Here is an 18,911-nt window from a genome sequence, read left to right as displayed (position 1 = left end):
ACAAGAGAAAAAAAAAAAAAGGAAAGTCACCTTTGCACTCACCACCCCATACCTGTCAGAAGTAATCGCTGTTTAAAGGTTTTGTGTGTTTCCAGGTCTGTCTTTACGTGTCCTTTATGTTCTGTGTCTATGTAAAAAGCATGCCTATACATATTTTATAGTTATATTTCTTTATGTATCTAGAGCATATAATCTTACATTGTATTTTATATATACATACATATAGATTCATTCTGTGATTTCCTTTTTTTAAGGTTTTTTTGTGATTTCCTTTCTTAACTATTTTGTGTGTGTGTGTGTGTGTGTGTGTGTGTGTGTGTGTGTGGTATTGGGGATCAAATCCAGGGCCTTGTGCATGCAAGGCAAGAGCTCTACCACTGAGCCACATCCCTAGCCCTCTTAACAATATCTTATACCAGTTTCCACTTCAATAGTTATAAATATGTCCCTTGCCTTTACCAATTGGGTTTTCACACACTCTACATAGACCTCCATCATATTTGTAATGAGTACATTATATTCTTTAACATAATTTTACTGTTATTTAATCATTCTACTGATTGAGTTTATTCTTTTCTCTTGCTTTCCTCACTCCCTTCTTTCCTCTGTAAAGAGTGATCTAGATAATATATGTATATCTCTTTATGTATGGGTACATAAGCTTTTTTTTTTTTTTTTTTTTTTTTTTGGCAGAACCGGGGATTGAACTCGGACCCTTGCACTTGCCAGGCAAGCGTTTATTCTGCTGAGCTATCTCCCCAGCCCCATACATAAACTTCTGCAAGATAAATTTCTAGAAGTAAAATTTGATCAAAGGATAAATTTATTACACATTGTGATGAAGGTTGCCAAATTGCCCTCCAAGAAGACTAAATTTACATGTCAGCAGTGTATGCCTTTTCTTCCCACATCTTTCACCAACACTAATCACTCTTACCAAACTGTGTTAGCCTGTCTTAAGTATTTTAGTATCAATTCAATATTTTTCTATTTAAAAAAAAATTACTCATTTAAAAAACCAAAAAGTAAAACCAAGAAATACAGTGTTAAGGGGAAACAAAATTCCCTGAAACAGTATTCAGAAAAACCAGTATTAAATATTCAAGCTAAAAACTTCAGCCTAAAATGTTAATGTATTTTCATTTATTACAAAGTGTGGTATAATAAAAAGCAAATAAATAGTACAATTTATTTTAATTTTTGTGATATCAGGGATTGAACTCATGACCTTGCCCTTGCCAGGCAAGCACTTATTCTACTGAGCTATCTCCCCAGCCCACCAAATGTGCTTTTTTAAAAAAATACTTTTGTCTTTTTGCAACAGGGTTTCATTATGTAGTTCAGGCTAGCCTTGAACTCACTTTGTAGCCCCAGTTGGCCTTGACCTCACAGTGATTCTCTTGCTTCAACCTCCTGATTGCTGGGATTACAGCATGCACCACCATGCCCAGCACAAATAATGCTTTAGAAAGAAAGGAAGAAAGAAAGAAAGAAAGAAAGAAAGAAAGAAAGAAAGAAAGAAAGAAAGAAAGAAAGAAAGAAAGAGAGAAGAAAAGAAAGAAAGGAACTTCAGTTTACTCCTACTCTACCAAAAGAAAATTTATTGGTAAATTGAGCCCTCTTAAACTCATTTTTTTTTCAACTGTGAAAATGTGGCAGATAAAATAGGTTTAAGTGATACATGAAATAGTCCATCATAGCAATTCCATGAAATGTTTGCTTCATTTATGTGTTCTTTCTATTCTAAGAACAAAATGTATTTCCTGAAATACTATGTTTAATTGGAGAGATTATGTCCAGTATGTCAATTGAGAGGCTGAGAAATAGTATATCAATAGATCTAGACTTAGGGGCTGGGTAGATAGCTCAGTAAAATAAATGCTTGCCTGGCAAGTGCAGGGTCCTGAATTCAATCCCTAATACTGGGGAAAAAAATTCTAGACTTGTAGAGGGGAAAATTTATTCTTTTGGGGGCTGAGTCTTCATTTCACCATCCCATTATACCTCTCCTTAGTATTTTCAGAGAAATAGCTAAAATGTTAGATAATATTGTCCATCTTGGAAAAGTTCACATCTTCTGTTTTTGGAAGAAAGTCAACTGTATAATCCTGGCATCAATAAACAAATTTCTTTAGTAAAATTTTATACCAGGGGCCAGGGAGATGGTTTAGTTGAATAAACACTTCCCTGGCAAGCACAAGGGTCTGAGATCAATCTCCAGTTCTGCCAAAAAAATAAAAATAAAGTAAATAAAGTAAAATTTTATACCAAAGGTAGAAATACGTTCTTGTCTTTGAAAAACCTAGATGAGGGCTTTATGAATTTCATAAAGCAGGAATTTAGAAGGTACAAATGGTGTTCTGTCTAGGTAGACAAGGATTAAAGAGCATTTATAGAAATACTTTAAATGAGCATTTAAGGGATGCCTCCCACCATGGATTGAATATTGCTTGAATTTGTTCCTAAAAGCTACATTGGAAACTTGGTCCCAATGTGTTGTTGAGAGGTGGGGGAATCTTAAAAAGGTTGGGGCATTGACTGGGAATGTAGTTCAGTAGTAGAGAACTTGCCTGGCAAGTCCAGAGTCCCAAATTCAAACTCCAGCACTGGAAGAAAAAAAGATGCGCTTTCATGTGTGGAGATTAGATCATTTGGGGGCATTTCCCTAGAAGACATGATGTAGTTTCTTTGGGACTTTAGTCCTGATTGCAAGCCACCTTACATGCTTGGCCTTTTGTATGTGTACTGATTTCCCTGCCACTGACAACCACAGGGGTCTCCATTGGTGGCAGAGCACATGGAAACGTGGTGATGGACTTTCAGCTTCCAAGATTGTGAATTAAAAGAAATATTTTGTAAGTACCCAGCTTCAGGTATGTAGTACCACAAAACCCAAAGATACCTACCACATGCCAAACCCAAGAAAGTTTGGCATGTTCAGGGAATGGCAAATTTTTATGACCAGAGCATAAGAAAAAAATTGAGAATTACTGGGAAATGGAAAGTTTGGTAGGAGCCATGTTATGAAGAACCTGTGTACTATGTTAAATAATTTGCATTTTATACATAGAAAGCTACAAGACTAAAATGCTGGTGGCATCAATATAGAGAATGAATTCTGGAAAACTAATGTTAGGGGCAAAACATCTGGTAAAAAAGCTGTTATAAATATCCAGGCTATTATAAAAAATCAATGAGGGCTTAGACTAAAACGGTAGCCATGGAAATGGAAGGACAGATATGTGAGCTATTAAAGAGGTAGGACATAGGTCTAGGAATCACCATATAGTAATCTTTCTTCCCCTATTCCTCTTTAACAGGTTTCATACTATTAACTTAAATATACAGTCACATGTACAAATTTCAATTTAAACACATGTTGTAGTACTCACAAAGGCTATATTCTACAAATGTACTTTCAAATGGATGAGCCAATAGAAAATGGGCAATTTATGAACAAAATAGCACAAAATACTAATCACTACCAGAAAGGTGTTTGTTCTCCAGGAAACTAGAGACTTACACATAAAACAGCCATAATAAACCATTCATTGTCTCCAAAAAGATTTACCGAATATTCCTGCAGATTACAGGAACCTAATGAAGTAATTTATATGAAAAGAGGAATTCATTTGAATGCTGTCGAGACTAGTCTCAGACCAGAGAAAGCTAAGTGTGCAGCTGAGTATCAGGAGCAAAATAATGAGAAACTCAAATGCCATCAGGAAATTCGTCTGTTGTCTCTGCGTGTTGGTGTCATTTCTTCTACTACAGATTACTTCAATGGGACAAGAAAGAGGGCCAGCACTCCATTTTGTGGTTCCTCCACATAGACTTCTACTTGAAGACTTCAACTATTGATTTCTACTCCAATCTAACAGGACTGATTAGTTCAGCTTTGAGCAAGGGCTCAGCACAGTGGGCACAGTTCTATGATAGGCAGCCACCACTGGAACTATGGAGATATGTGTGTGGTTGAAAGTTGGTAGATAGAGAGCAGCACAAAAGACAGGAGCATGATACACAAAATGGAACAGCCATCACATTCCTGTTGTCATATTCAGTTTTATTTTGTACTGGAGTTTAATTCTGCCTTCACACAGAGCTACATTCCCAGCCCATTAATATTTTTATTTTGAAACAGGGTCACATTAAGACATGTTATCCAGGCTGGAAACTTTTGCTCCTCCTGACCCAGCCTTCTAAATTGCTGGACTTACAGGTGCGGGCCACCATACCCAGCTCAGTGCCCTTTCTTTGACTTCTTTGCTACCACTGCTGCTACTATCTTTGTTTTATGGAGAACTTTGACTTCTTTCCTGTTTCCCCTTCCACATCATACCATTCTATGAGTCTTACCTTGATTCCTCTTCCCTTTCTTGCAACCATTTCTTGCCTCCAAAAAGATAATTGAAGAATATTGGAGAATATAGGACCACAAGAACAGAATGTTGTCAAGATTGTGAAGAGATACAGCATTTTTGCCTGAAGATATTAAATATTCATCCTTTTTGAACTATCAAGTCCACCTTCAGGTAAGTATCCTATAAAAATACTTGGACATCAACAGATATAGAAGCTACCCAGAAAGCACAATTTGTACTATTATAAATCTGAATTTTCATCAATAGGAAAATGATGTGTAGTAGCATGAAGGAAGGCTGTATTGATCGGCATGAAAAGTTAGCAGTGGGATACTCTCAAGGAAGAAAAAATTGCAGAGCCATATACATTAGCTTTTCTGTTGCTGTACAAAATACCTGACATTTGCAATGTAAAGAAGATATTTATTTTGATTTCTGGTTTTAATCCATGGATACTCTGGGTCCAAGGCAGAAACATCCTGGTGGAAGGGCATGCTGGAGGAAAACTGCTCAACTCAGGGCATCCAAGAAGCAGACGATGGAGAAAAAACTAGAGGGGAAGGGACCAGGGACCAGACAGAGCCAAAGCCACACCTCTCTGACCCGCCACCTCTGACAAGACCCACCCTATAATAGTCCATCCACTCGACTTTCACAGTTTGATCACATTGTTTAATTCAGCCAGACTGACTGGATTAGCTGGCCCACCACACCCTTGTGATCCCATTTTATGAAATAACTCATGTACCTGAAATACATACTTAAATATATATTTAAAATGTTTTCAATTTGTTTATGTTTTTAACTCATTTGGAAGGACTTACAAGGAGCTATTCCTTAGCTATCCCATATATATCCCTTAGGAAATCAAAAGGAGGAAGGAGAAATGAAGGAATTTTTACCTTTTAAGTGTGACTCACTTATGAGCATTATTTGTTTTCATATGGTAAGCTTCCTCCGCTGTTAATTCTTTTGGCTGTTACCACTTCCTCATAGCATTTGCCAGTGTTAGTCATTTAAATGTTTGATTCCATTTTTTCTCATGTGTAGTTTAATAACTAGTCTGCTATAATTTTTGTTCTTGCAGTTTGAGTAGAAGATGCTTGGATCTAGATTTATCCTACTGGTGTTCTCTGAGCTACTAAATCTTTAGTTTGGTGTCTGTCACTATTTTTATTTACTAGTACATTTTTGCAATACATAATATGTTTTTCCTGGGGAGCCTGTACATGTACATATCACTTCTTATTCCCTTTTATGTCCCCTCTCCCCTTCCTTCTTCCACTTCTAGATCCCCTTACATTTGCAAAATATCTACTTCTCTGTTTCCTATCATCTTTGATTTTGCTCTTTAAATCATTTATATGATAGTTAAGCTTATGAGTCTGATTTATTCACTTAACATTATGGTGTCAAGCTATATCCATTTCCCTACAAATGACTAATATGTCTTCCTTTATGGCTGAGTGGTGTTCTACTGTGTATATTTACCACATTTTTAATCCATTCATATGCTGATGGGCATATAGACTGCTCCTAGGATTTAAGTATTATGAATTGTGCTGCTATAAATATGGGTATGAGTGTTTGACTGTGACATGAGATGCAGGTATTTTTAACTTCTGAGAAGATGAAAAGGGAGAAACAGCTGGGTCAAATGGAATTTCTGATTTTAGCTTAAAAAAATTTTTTTTTTAAATCTGGGTTTCACTATGCAGCTCCGACTTGTAGTGATCTTCCTATTTTCAGCCTCTCCAGTGCTGGGATTACAGGCATGCATTACCACACCTGGTTTGGGGGCCAGAATGGCTTGTGTATTGGGAATTGAACCTGGGTCTGTGCACTTGCCAAGCAGGTGTTTAGACTGCTGAGCTATCTCCCCAGACCCTCTAATTTTAGCTTTTTGAGAAACTGCCATCCTGATGTCCATAGTGATTGCACTAATTTACACTTCATCCAGCAACCTATCCCCCACTCCCCTGCATGTGTTTGTTTTGAATTACTGATGATGATCATTCTTTCTAGAGTGAGATAAAATCTCAGTGTTGTTTTATTTGCATTTCTCTAGTGGCCAAAGATTTGAACTTTTTTTTTTCAGATAATCATTGACCATTTCTCCTTCTGATAAATGTCTTTTTATTTCAACTTCACATTTTTGATTGAATCTTTTATTTTGGAAGGTCTAATTTTTTTCAGTTCTTTATATGTTCTAGATATTCCTCTGAGGAATAGCTAACAAAACTTTTTCCCATTCTATATAGGTGGTCTCTTCACTCTGTTGGTTGGTTCCTTTGCTGTGCAAAAGGTTTTAGTTTCATATAATCCTGTTTATTGATTCTTTGTGTCATTTCTTATACAATTGGGGCTCTGTTCAGAAAGTCCTTGCCTATGCCTATGTCTTTAAGAGTTTTACCTATTTATCTTCCAGCAGATTGTTTCTGTTTTAATGTTTGATCCATTTCTATTTTATGTTAGTGCATGGTGAGAGATACAAGCCTAGATTCACTCTGCTTTATGTGGATAACCAGTTTACCCAGCACCATTTACTAAAGAGGCTACCTTTTTTCTAGGGTCTGCAATTAATTTTAGAACTTTCTTGGCCATTGTTATTTCATGTGTTTCTGCTTTTTTTTCATTTCTTTCTAGAATTACAATTATATATGTATTACGCCTTTTGAAATTACCCCATAGCTCTCAAATGCTCTATTTTCTGATTCATCTTTCTCTCATTTTAAGCATGTTTCTCACTGACTTGCAGCACTTCCTCTTGATTCTCTTAGTTTCTGTCTCTCTTCTTATATTATCCACCTGCATCTCTTCAGGCTGGATTATTTTCTTACTTATTGACATGATTTGTAATTTTGTGGTTGGAAGCCAAACCTTATGTATCAGGTAATAAAAACTGAGTTGAGTAGACCTTCAGAGTGAGGTTTTTAGTGTACCTAGGCATTGGGCTATTTTTCATGTTTGATGTAGCTGCAGTGCCAGAGGCTTCAGACCTCCTTGCTTTAGCCCCTCATTGTCTTAGGCTTGAAGAACTCTGTCTTAAATGAAGCTTCATCTTGTGGCTCTTTCAGCTATAATCCACTCTCATTCTGCTGGCGTCCTATTGGATGGTGGTAAGGAATGAGAGCGCTCTATAATCATGTGACAGCATAGGACCCTTAATTTTACGATTAAGACTTAGATTAAGCAGTCCATAGTCTTGTATTATTATAAAATTCATAAATTATCATGTTTATAAATTGTGTTTATTATTATAAAACACTTCACCTAATGACTAAATCTCAGATTCCACTGGATCTGTGTCTTTGGATATGATTTTCATAGGTATCTCCTTCATTCTCGCTTTAAATCAGGAAGTATAACAGGGCTGGAATTGTGGAAGTGTTTCCTCCTATCTCCATCAGGGAAGTCTCTGGCAAAGTTTATCCCCAAGGAAAGACGACATGGGTAGGGCAGTGTCTTGGGTGTATTTCAAATGATCACTTGCACCTTTCCACTGTCTGAGCTTTAAGAGATGTTCCTCACTTTTTCTTAAAAAACTTCTGGGGTTCCTGGAGACAAAAATTACAAAAATAAGGGCTTTCCTAGAGTTATACTTTTTTTTTCTTCAATACTGGGGATTGAACCTAGAAGCTTCTCACTCTACATTCCCAGCTCTTTATTTTTATTTTTCAAATAGGCTTTCAGGTTTTATTTTTAACTAAGTTGCTACGTTGCTCAGGCAGGGCTCAAACTTGAGCCCTTTTGCTTCAGCCTCCTGGACAGCTGGATTTATAGGCAGATAACACCATATCTGTCTCCTAACTAAGTCCAACTCATCACACGTAACCTTTCCTGCCAGCCATGGCTCTAGCCCTTCCGCTCTAGCCTCGCATCTGTTGGCTGTAACTGAATTTGCCTGCCTCTCCAGAGTGCAAGGTGATGGTGATCTCTTGAGCCACAGTCCCCAGTGGGTCCAAGGAAAAACCCATGGACTTAAACTTCTTCCTCTGTCATTCATTTCTTTTTTTTTTTTTAGGGGTTTTTTTTTTTTTTTTTTCTTCCATAATTTTATTGATAAACAAATAGCAATGAGACAGTTTCAAATCAAATTGGTAGGACAGTTTCAATAATTAACACATTGCATACATTCTTCTTAGTGGTTAGTTGCTGTACAAGATGTGGACATGATATCCTATTTATAAACACCATTAGAACAAATCATTCTATTCATTAAGAGAATGTAACTATATATCTATCCTAACCACTTTGAATACACAGATACAAAATGGACATACATCTGTGTCCCCTTTTTTTTGTTAAGTTCCGTTATTTGAATATTATAGGTGTGTAAACCCAGCAAAATATTCTAAAAGAGTCCATTAGCCCATAATAGTATTGGGTCTTCCGCTTGACTGGCAATGTCAGAAATTGTTGACCTGAGTCCCCTACAGCTCAGCATAACAGCATGGCTTTACTTCTTATATTTCATTTTTATACTTATCTGCTGGATGATTAAGACCAAGATAAAGCAGGACCTATGCAACAAGAGTTGTAGCTTTTGGGTCTGATAAGGTCAGTGAAATCCCCTCAGGATTTATCCTGAGATCCTGTACCTCAGATTGTAGAACTTTTGTCAGTGTCAGCCATGTGGATGAGTCATGGCCATTGCTTGGCCAGTGTGCTCTCTGTGAAAGCTTGAGAGAATGTTTTCTCTCCATGTGACTCTCCTTAGGCACACTCTACATCATCGATCGCTTTCCTCTTTGGCCCCATAATCTCCTTGATCAGAAAATTTGAGACACTGCCGAGTTACATGACGTTACAGTACAAGTTCTCATATGTCCTGAGTCTTACTTGACCTTAGAATGTTAGGGCCAAAATGTTGGCTTTCCTTGCAGCCCTCCTGTTTCTCTAATTTTGGTCTGCAAACTTAGGTTGTTAACCATCCAGAAGACAAGCTTATTGTTATTACCATACAACTTAGGCTGTTAAGCTTAACCTCACTATCTCTCTGCATATCAAACATCTTAGGCATAATATGGAACAGGTATTTTTCCTCAAGTATTGATATATTGAACTTTAAGTCCCTACAGAATATGATAAAAAAATTTAAAAATAAGAATATATTTTTAAAATAGGCATAAAGAATTATATACTTCTTATGTTTACACATAAGTCCAGAAATCTAACCATATACAACCTTACAGTCCCACAATATTCCTTTTCCTGTCTCTTTTTTTAAACAATTTATTTATTTTTTTGTTGTTTTTTGCCATAATTTTATTGATAAATAGCAATGAGACAGTTTCAAATCAAATCGGTAGGACAGTTTTAATAATTAACACACTACATACATTCTTCTTAGTGGTTAATTGCTGTACAAGATGCAGACTTAATATCCTATTTACAAACACCATTAGAACAAATCATTCTATTCATTAAGAGAATGTAACTATATATCTATCCTAACCACTTTTTTTCACACATATAAACATTTTATTTTAATAATACTCTATGACTTCAATTTAATCATTCCATTATGAAAATTTCTTAATTGAAGATAGAATATTTCTTTAAAACTCTAAATTAAACAGAGCTTTATCAATTAAATTTATAGCAATAAAACCATAGAAATACATCATTTTTCATTTTATAATACTTGCCCTTCAAAACTTATCATGTTTTTCACATTTTTAAAATACAAGGCACCTAATGCTATGAAAGAATATGGTATGTACTGTGCCAGAGCTTTTCTCTAATATTTATTCTCTTTAAAATTCCACCAAATCTGCATGAACATACTTGCTACATAAACATTTTTTCTGTGTAGTTAATTTGTGATATTCTACAAAACTCAAAAATATAATCTGTGCCTCTTACCAGCTGCTCCTGTTAAGCATCTTACCTGTCAGAAACACTGCTCTACATACTTAGATGATTTCTTGAAAACATTTTTATAATATAGTCCAGCATTTAACAAATATGTGAAAATAAAGTCTTCAGAATATTAGGATTTTAATCCTTGATTAATCAAATGATTTCTTCAACTCAAGTTCTCGAGATATGTAAGGCAGGGCAGTCCCTTAGATGGACCGTGGTCTGGAACATCCTACAACTGCAGTGGTATGCACACAGCTACACAGCAAAGTACTCCATTATGAAAATGAAGAAAAGATATGAGGAAAATATACTTTAGAGTTTCAAAGAACTGAAACTGTTATTTTTCAGACTAGGCACTGAAACATTTTTCTATAAAAACTTGCCAGAGATTGTCTCTTCGCTGTATAATATCCCATCATCAGGCTGAAGTGCAGACAACAGCTAACTAGTTGCATCCTCCTGAGAAACGCCATGCAGCGGAATAAGACGCTCACACTGCTCACTGTCCTCCGGAGCTCTCTGTATTCTATGTTTTCTGCATATAAAGGCAAAAATTCTTCTGATTCCTACCATCACAGGATCCCAATTATTATAATGGCACAAGAGAGTTGCAATAAAGAATGAAGCAAATACAGGGATAGCGCCTGCAAAAAAGAGCCAAGAAAACTGCACCTTTTGCGTACACATATCTGCAATTATGGACAGAGGTATTGTAAGGCTCAGTGCAAGGGTGCCTATCAAGGATGAGGTAAGAAAGCAGCCCCACAATCACAGGAAATCTGAAAGAACCGTTCCAATAAGGCCATTAATGATAATGCACATTAACACCACTTTATTAGGGAACTCTAAGTCCTCAAATCCAGTATAATGAAGTAAAAAGAAACCTAGCCACAAGAGTAGCAGGTTAAATAGACCTATAAAACCAAAGAACATCGGAATATCCAACTTATCTTCTCGGTCTACTTTTCTTTTAATCATGACAATGTACACAGCATACAGCATGGCCCCAGCAAGAGACCAAATAGAACCGGTCATGTCTCTTCCAGCAGACTTTTCAGACCCTGACAGGTTAACAAGCACAACACCCCCAATGCTTAAAATTACAGCTAGTAGCTTAGAGAGTGTAAATCTATCTCCACTGTTACTTGGAAACACTGCGGCAAGGATTAAAGTAAAAAGTCCAGAAGTTGAACACAAAATATTCACAATAGCCACCTGTGTGTCTGAAAGTGCTTCTTGATACGACAAGTTTGCCAAAAACCACACAAAGCAAAAAAAAAAAAAAAAAAAAAAAAAAAAAAGCTAATTTTTGCTACTTGAGTGGCAGTCAGTTTCCCCACTGTTTTCAATATGGACTCTTGGTCTTTCACAGTAGGATAGGACATGCGAGACAGCTTGGCTTCTAATGCATGGCTTGATGGAAGCTGTCGAATCTCCATGATATTACTAAACCTTACTCGAGACTTTTTGGAAGTTTTTTCAGTATCAATGTTTGTGCTCTCAGTTTTTTCAGTTGGAAGGTCATGAAATTTCACAGGAACATACAGTGGTTCGCTCAAAGAACTAGTCATAGTTGTGTCTGTTGTGCATGCAGCGAAGTAACTTTCAGCATCTGCAAACGGAGTTCTGAGGAAGCAACCCAGATCACATCAACCAGCAGGAGAATAACGATCCCAAGAGCCATCCGCCTGCGCTGAGTGAAGCCACTGCTCGGGGAATTTATTCGGTTCATGATAAATACACACACCATTTGCAGTCTTGTTTTAAGGGCCTCTCTGAGATCTTCAAAAGCAACGCCTGAAAACCGGGCAGATCTCAGGCTAAAAGGAGGCGAAGAACTCAGCCCACCTGGCCTTCCTGCCGCGCGCTGGCATCGTGGCGGCACCGTGAGCGAACCCTGCCCGGCCCCGCCGCCACCGTCCAGCACCACGGCCGCGGCCTGGCACTCAGACAGCCATGGCGGCGCCCAACATAGGGCCTCGCTGGAGTTCGAGCCTCTGAAGCTGCGGTGGCTTCACGGTGAGGCCACTGACGCCACTGCTGCGCTCGGCCAGGAGGACAGGCACGGAGACCGGCGAACGGACCGCGGAGGCCGCGATGGCCGTTCGGCCCCGAGCTCGGCCCTCGCCCCTATCCTAACCACTTGGAATGCACACATACAAAATGGACATTCATCTGTATACCCTTTTTTTTGTTAAGTGCCATTATTTGAATATTATAGGTGTGTAAACTCAGCAAAATATTCTAAAAGAGTCCAGTAGCTCATAATAGCATTGGGTCTTCCAACCTATGCAACAGGAGTTGTAGCTTTTGGGTCTGAGAAGGTCAGTGAAATCCCCTCAGGATTTATCCTGAGATCCTGTACCTCAGATTGTAGAACCTTTGTCAGTGTCAGCCATGTGGATGAGTCATGGCCATTGCTTGGCCAATGTGCTCTCTGTGAAAGCCTGAGAGAATGTTTTCTCTCCATGTGACTCCCCTTAGGCACACTCTACATCATTGATCACTTTCCTCTTTGGCCCCATAATCTCCTTGATCAGAAAATTTGGGACACTACCGAGTTACATGACGTTACAGTACAAGTTCTCATATGCCCTGAGTCTTAATTGACCTTAGAATGTTAGGGCCAAAATGTTGGCTTTCCTTGCAGCCCTCCTGTTTCTCTAATTTTGGTCTGCAAACTTAGGTTGTTTATTTATTTATTTTTTAATTTTGTGTGTGTGTGTGTGTGTGTGTGGCCAGCTCTGCCCACCAGGGGGTGGGGCTGACTGGCATGTGGTGCTGGGGGATTGAACCGCGGTCCCTGTGCTTTGCTTAGCTTGTTCTACGTAGGTGCTTTAGACCACTGAGCCATCTCACCAGCCCCAAACTTAGGTTGTTAACCATCCAGAAGACAAGCTTGTTGTTATTATCGAACAACTTAGGCTGTTAAGCTTAACCTCACTAACTCTCTGCATATCAAACATCTTAGGCATAATATGGAGCAGGTATTTTTCATCAAGTATTTATATATTGAACTTTAAGTCCCTACAGAATATTATAAAAAAAATTAAAAATTAGAATATATTTTTAAAATAGGCATAAAGAATTATATACTTCTCATGTTTGCACATAAGTCCAAAAATCTCACCATATACAACCTTGAAGCAGGACAGTCCCACAATATTCCTTTTCCTGTCTCTTGCTTTCATTCACCACCCTCTTCTTTTTGAACAACTATCTACCCAAGAGACAGCATAGCAGCGACTGGCATGTCATGACAAGCAGCCCATCATTCATTTCTTTTTGTAAAAAAGGAATTAACAGTTTCCAAGCTTTTTTTTTTATCTTGGAGCTAAAATGTGCTGAACATTTAGTAGTCACTACATGAACTGTTTATTAAACACTAGAATTTTACACCTTTAGGGACTTCATTTTTGATTGGGTAATTTCCAGATATATATGTATATGTGTATACATATATATATATTTTTCAGTGATGAGGATTGAACCCAGGACCTTGCATATGCTGGGCAAGCACTACACCATAGAGCTACACCTGCATCCATAGATGTGTGCTTTAAAGTGGACAATTAAAATTTGTATCTTTAAATATTTTGTTATAATATGAAAGCCAAATTGAATTTGTCCTGTATGGTATAAAAAGATCTATCAGGAGTTGGGGAGATAGCTCAGTAGAATAAGCGCTTGCCTGGCAAGCACAGAGTCCTGAGTTCAATCCCAGTTTCCACAAAAGAAAAAAAATATCTATTGGTGAAAATTGTATGTGAGCATGTATTAAGGTTTTAACCCAACATAAGAATCTTCTACCAAATTATTCATCAATATTGGACACATTAGTGGCACTTTATGAAACTTAAAATCCACTTTGTATTGGATAGATGTAGGAATGCCTAAGATTTTCATAAACGTAAGAGGAATCACACTCCCCTGAGTAAGTATGTGAAAGCAAAAGCTAAACCACAACTCTTCAGGTATTCATGCTAAAGGGTAAACTGTCAGGTAGAGGTGGTGCTATATAACTTCTAATGTATAGATGTTGATTCTCAGAAATAATATGTTCTTAATTCTCACAAAAAGTCCACCTGTCATTCAAATTCAGTGTAACCAGAGTTTAAATCCAATTACCCATTTATAATTGTGATAGCCTTTGTTAGTGTTCTGAATATTTCAGGTTTGCAGCCTGCATTTAACCAATGAATTCCTCCATGGCTGGATTATGAAAGAGTTATAGCCTGGCTCACAGCCCTGTATCTAAGGTAGACATGCATTTTTGCATGGTGCTGGGCTGCTATGTGCTTGTGAGGCAAGGAGAGACAGTATGTCCTCTGTGCAGGCTTCTGTGATGCCAACTGCCCTCTTCTGTAGGTGCTTTTGTCCAAGGAAGAAGTAGGCCCCAGATGGTTGGAATTGAGCTCCATTCCTGTAGCACTGCAGTGTGCAGCAAGCCTGCTGAAGATACAGAGCTTATGTGCTGGACAGCTATTTCCTATTGCTTCTGCACTAGATGCTTTATTGTTCATGATGAAAGAGGGAACGATGTTGGTTGACAGTTTTACCTCCTACTGTTTTGTTCTAAAGAAATATTCATGTTCCCAAAGTTTGAAAAATAAACCAGGCCTTTAAAAGTTATTTTCAAGGACTATAAAATAATCTTTTGAAGTAATAATGGTTTGGAATTTTATGTAATTCAAGGCCTCTACATTTTGTATAATTCAGTGCTTTATTCTAGTTAACTTATCAGTGAATATATTTTTATATTCCAGAAAATCATTATTATTATTATTATTATTATTATTATATTTAGTACAGGGTCTCACTACGTAGATCGGACTCATAGTGATTCTCTTGTTTTCAGGTGTCACCATGCCCAGTCTCAGTAACAGTCTCGGTGTGCTCCGGGGTTGGGGCCGGCACAGCACACCAGGATTCTGTCCCTGCATTCTGCCAAATCAGGTGCTTAGTCTGCTGAGCTATCTCACCAGCCCTGGATCCAATTTCTTTTCTTTCTCTCCCTTCTTCTTTACTTCCTTCCTGCTTTCTCTCCCTCATTTTTGTAAGTCAGAGTCCCATGTTTTGAGCTCCAATCATTAAACTGCCTTGCCTTTTTGTCTTTGTTGAAAACCAGTTGACCAAATGTGTACATCAAAAATTGCTGAGATCTCTTTTGTTTTACTGATTCAATGTGTATAAATTTCAAAAATTTTAAATTCATTGATTAAAACCTGACATTGTCAGTATTTCACCACTTAGTTTGTTTTTTTTTTTCACCACTTAGTTTTGACATGTCAAAAAAGTACAAAGAAAAGATTTCTCTATTTTTGACTTTGTAAAATGCCTCAGGCAACCATAACACATTGACATTTATATCTCAGAGCTAAAATACTGAGCTTACATTTGCATAAACACCTTTAGTACGTGTACCCAAAACTAATTATTTCCCAGTGTAATGAAATGAGAATGTTAACATATTTAAACCTGTCCTGTGAAAATATCTCAAATCTCACAATGAAGCCATTTATGCCACCCTTGTCACAGTTTCCTCTGGTCCCATAATTACTTTCTAGTTTCTAGAAAATCTGTTTCAGTATTAGAAATATTTAAGAATAAAATATTGCTGAGAAAGCAGAGATTTCCCTTTCCCTAAATATCTAGTTAAAAAAAAATCTCTTCATACCACCGTATCTCATCTGGCCTGAGTTTGAGTTGCATAGTGTGTCTCTGGACAGAGAAGACCTCAACTTCTCCCTTGCCTACATCCAAAAGCACAAATTATGCTTCTTTGTGTATTCCACTGGGTATTTCTTTTCTAAGGTATTTTTTCCCCAGCCTATACTTAGCTGCAACTAGATTTTTGTCTGTGTTGGTGGCAGAGGTACAGGGAAGGCATGGAGTACCTACCACAAACACTGTGCTTCTTTCTGTACCTCCGTGGTCTGGGTTCTAGATTAGTCACACCTGGGCATTACCATTCTTCCTCTCTTTAAGGGAAGAGGAGAGGAATGAAAGGGAAAAGTTTTTATCAGATCCAGGGAACCCTCATGACTCTTAATCTCAGATTACCTGTAGTTTTGTGTAGCTTTGAAAATCATCTCTGCCTTGATATTGGGTGAACTCAGTCACTCAACAGACTGCAGCTGCCTCCTGCTGTGTATCATGCACAAGATGAAACACCTGATTCCAAGTAGTTGGAGCTGGGCTTCTCCATAGAGACGTTCACTGCACCTACTGAAGGTTACACCAAAGTGTTTTCACTATACTGGGTGTTTGTTGCTTGCCAAAGCCTTGACCACCTTTCTTCCAGTTGATTGCTTCTGAGCCTTTGAAGGGAAGCTGTCCCCATGCTCCTGGACGACTCCCAGGAAGCAAGCCATTGCCCTCTTCTCCATTTCATTTCCCTCTCTCCCTGACAAAGTGCGTAAGTAATCTTCATTACCACCCCTTCTGCCTAGGTCAGAGATGTGTCCTTATGCTAGGCTGAGGAATTTACAGAGCTCCTCAGCACTTTATAACACTTCCTCGCCTTTGCCCCACCCAAGATTACACACACCCTGTTTTCATGAGGGATACTAGCTGGCTGGTGCTAAACGAAGTGCATCTGTCTTGGTTCAACTGCTCGCCTCACTGTGCTTCTGCAGCCTCTTCTGTAGGGAGTCCTTACAATGGTAGGACATCCTCCTGTCCCCATGAAGACCCAACCCTTGGAGGAAAAGTCATCTGTGGCCAGAGAGAGGCTGATTTCACCTGGGACTCCATCACTCAATCTCCCTTTTGACATCTCAGTCTTTGGGGGCACAGTGTGCAAAAGAACCCAAGGCTGTTACAGTCTCTTTTCTAAGACATGGCTTAGATGTAGCCATTTTAAAATGTAGTCTTCTAGACTTTTTATAAATTAAAAAAAATCTTTTATTTATTTGGTACAGGGTCTCATTACACAGCTCAGACTCATAGTGATCCTTGTGTCTCAGCCTTCCTGGGAGTAGGATTATAGGCATGAACCACCATGCCTGGTTTAAGTGGCTGGTTTGGCGTGGGGCCGGCACAGCATGCAGTACCTGGGATCAAACCTGGGTCTTTGTGCTTGCCAGGCAGGCACTTGGACTGCAGAACTATCTCCCCAGCCTGTACTTCTCTTTTTAAAACATACATGAGTGATATTACACAGAGTATTTATGTACTCTTATGTGAGTGGCAGTTTCCATTTTCCTTGCTTTGTAACATTCTGTTGTACAACCATTGCATGTCTCACTTCCCCTGACCCTTACTGATAGATGTTCATATTCCTTTATTTTCCATTTATCATGAACAACAGACATGTGGATGCCTCTGTACAAACACCTGAATAATGACTTACAGAGAAGTGAAGTTGGTGGTTCTATTTTGATAAACGCTACCCTTCTAAGAAGTAGCTCACACATTCTCCAACAGCAGTATATGAAGGTCACCTTTCTTCTATGCCCCTGAAAGCATTTTGGCTTAGCTTTCCTTTATGTCTACCTTAGACTAAACCCATACCTGCAGAAACATGGTATTTTATTGTTTCAGTTTGCACCTTTTTGATTATTCAGAGGTTGATCATCATTTCTATATACTTAATAGTTATTTGGATTTTTTATTTTATGAATTTCCTATTCACATCTTTTTATAAGAGCAGGGTTCATCTTTTCTGTATTGCTTTGGAAGAGTTCTTTATATAACAAGTATATAAACTCTTAGTCTTGCATGTATATTACAGGGAAGTGCTTATACTACTGAGCCATCTCCCCGGCCCCTATATTACAGATATTGCCCACAGTTTATTGCTTAATTTTAATTTTGATTCTAGTATCCCTTGCCAAATAGACTTAAATCTTTATGTAGTCATTTTCCTTTGTAGCTTCTGTTTTTTTACTCTTCTCCCACTCAAATCTTCTAAAAATATTTAAATATTTATTGCCTCCAATTTTTTAAATCTTCTAAGCATAAAGGATCAGTCTCATTATGAGCATGAATATTGTAGGCAACTTCCCAAGCTGCATGGTAGGGTGAAGAAGAGTAATTTGAAGTTACTACTTGATAGGTTTGGTGACATAGCATGGTATAGACACCACAGAAATTATGCAGAACCTAGAGACCAGTTTGATGGCACTGGTTGTGTCCACACAGTTCACACAACACGAATTCCTCAAACCCTTCATAAGCACATGAGGTATACCAGTAAGTCGAAAAACTTTTTGTTTTTAGCTTTGACCAAATTTGTGCCAGCATTATAATTTGTAAACCACCGTCCAGCTGGCCTCGATTTATCTGTGACAGGAAAGAAGCCTGGCTAAGCAACATGTTTGAATTGCTGTTGTAGCTGCCCTGTGAAACAGAATGATTGGCCTTTCAACACTGGTTCTGGTGAAGCCATCTCTAAGTATAGATTCAGCATTGTTCCACACAGTAACACACGGAAGGACCTTAAGTTGGAACAAATTCTGTGGCAGCTGTTAAGTTTAGCTGCTATAGTAAAGTACTGAGGATTCTCAATACTTGAATATAGAACACGTTCACAGGAAAAAGATAGTGTTGTACTTTATAAGTACTGTATTCTAGGTGGGAAATGCATTGTCTTCAATAAAACTGTTTAAAATTATCACTATGACAAAAATCCATCTGGGTGTTGATACCAATGACACCATGCACCAAGAGGGTGTG

At 38.0% G+C, this 18,911-nt stretch overlaps 1 pseudogene; it reads right to left on the bottom strand.

Moving 5' to 3' along the window:
* Positions 1 to 10,099: 10,099 nt before the first annotated feature.
* Positions 10,100 to 17,511, bottom strand: LOC111817892 (annotated as a pseudogene).
* Between the last annotated feature and the right edge of the window lie 1,400 nt (positions 17,512 to 18,911).

This window comes from Octodon degus, unplaced genomic scaffold (assembly GCF_000260255.1).
Source record: "Octodon degus isolate 3935 unplaced genomic scaffold, OctDeg1.0 scaffold00073, whole genome shotgun sequence".
In the NCBI taxonomy this organism is placed as follows: Eukaryota; Metazoa; Chordata; class Mammalia; order Rodentia; family Octodontidae; genus Octodon; species Octodon degus.
The sequence above is the reverse complement of the archived record's forward strand: the minus strand, read 5'-3'. Positions and strand labels throughout refer to the sequence as shown.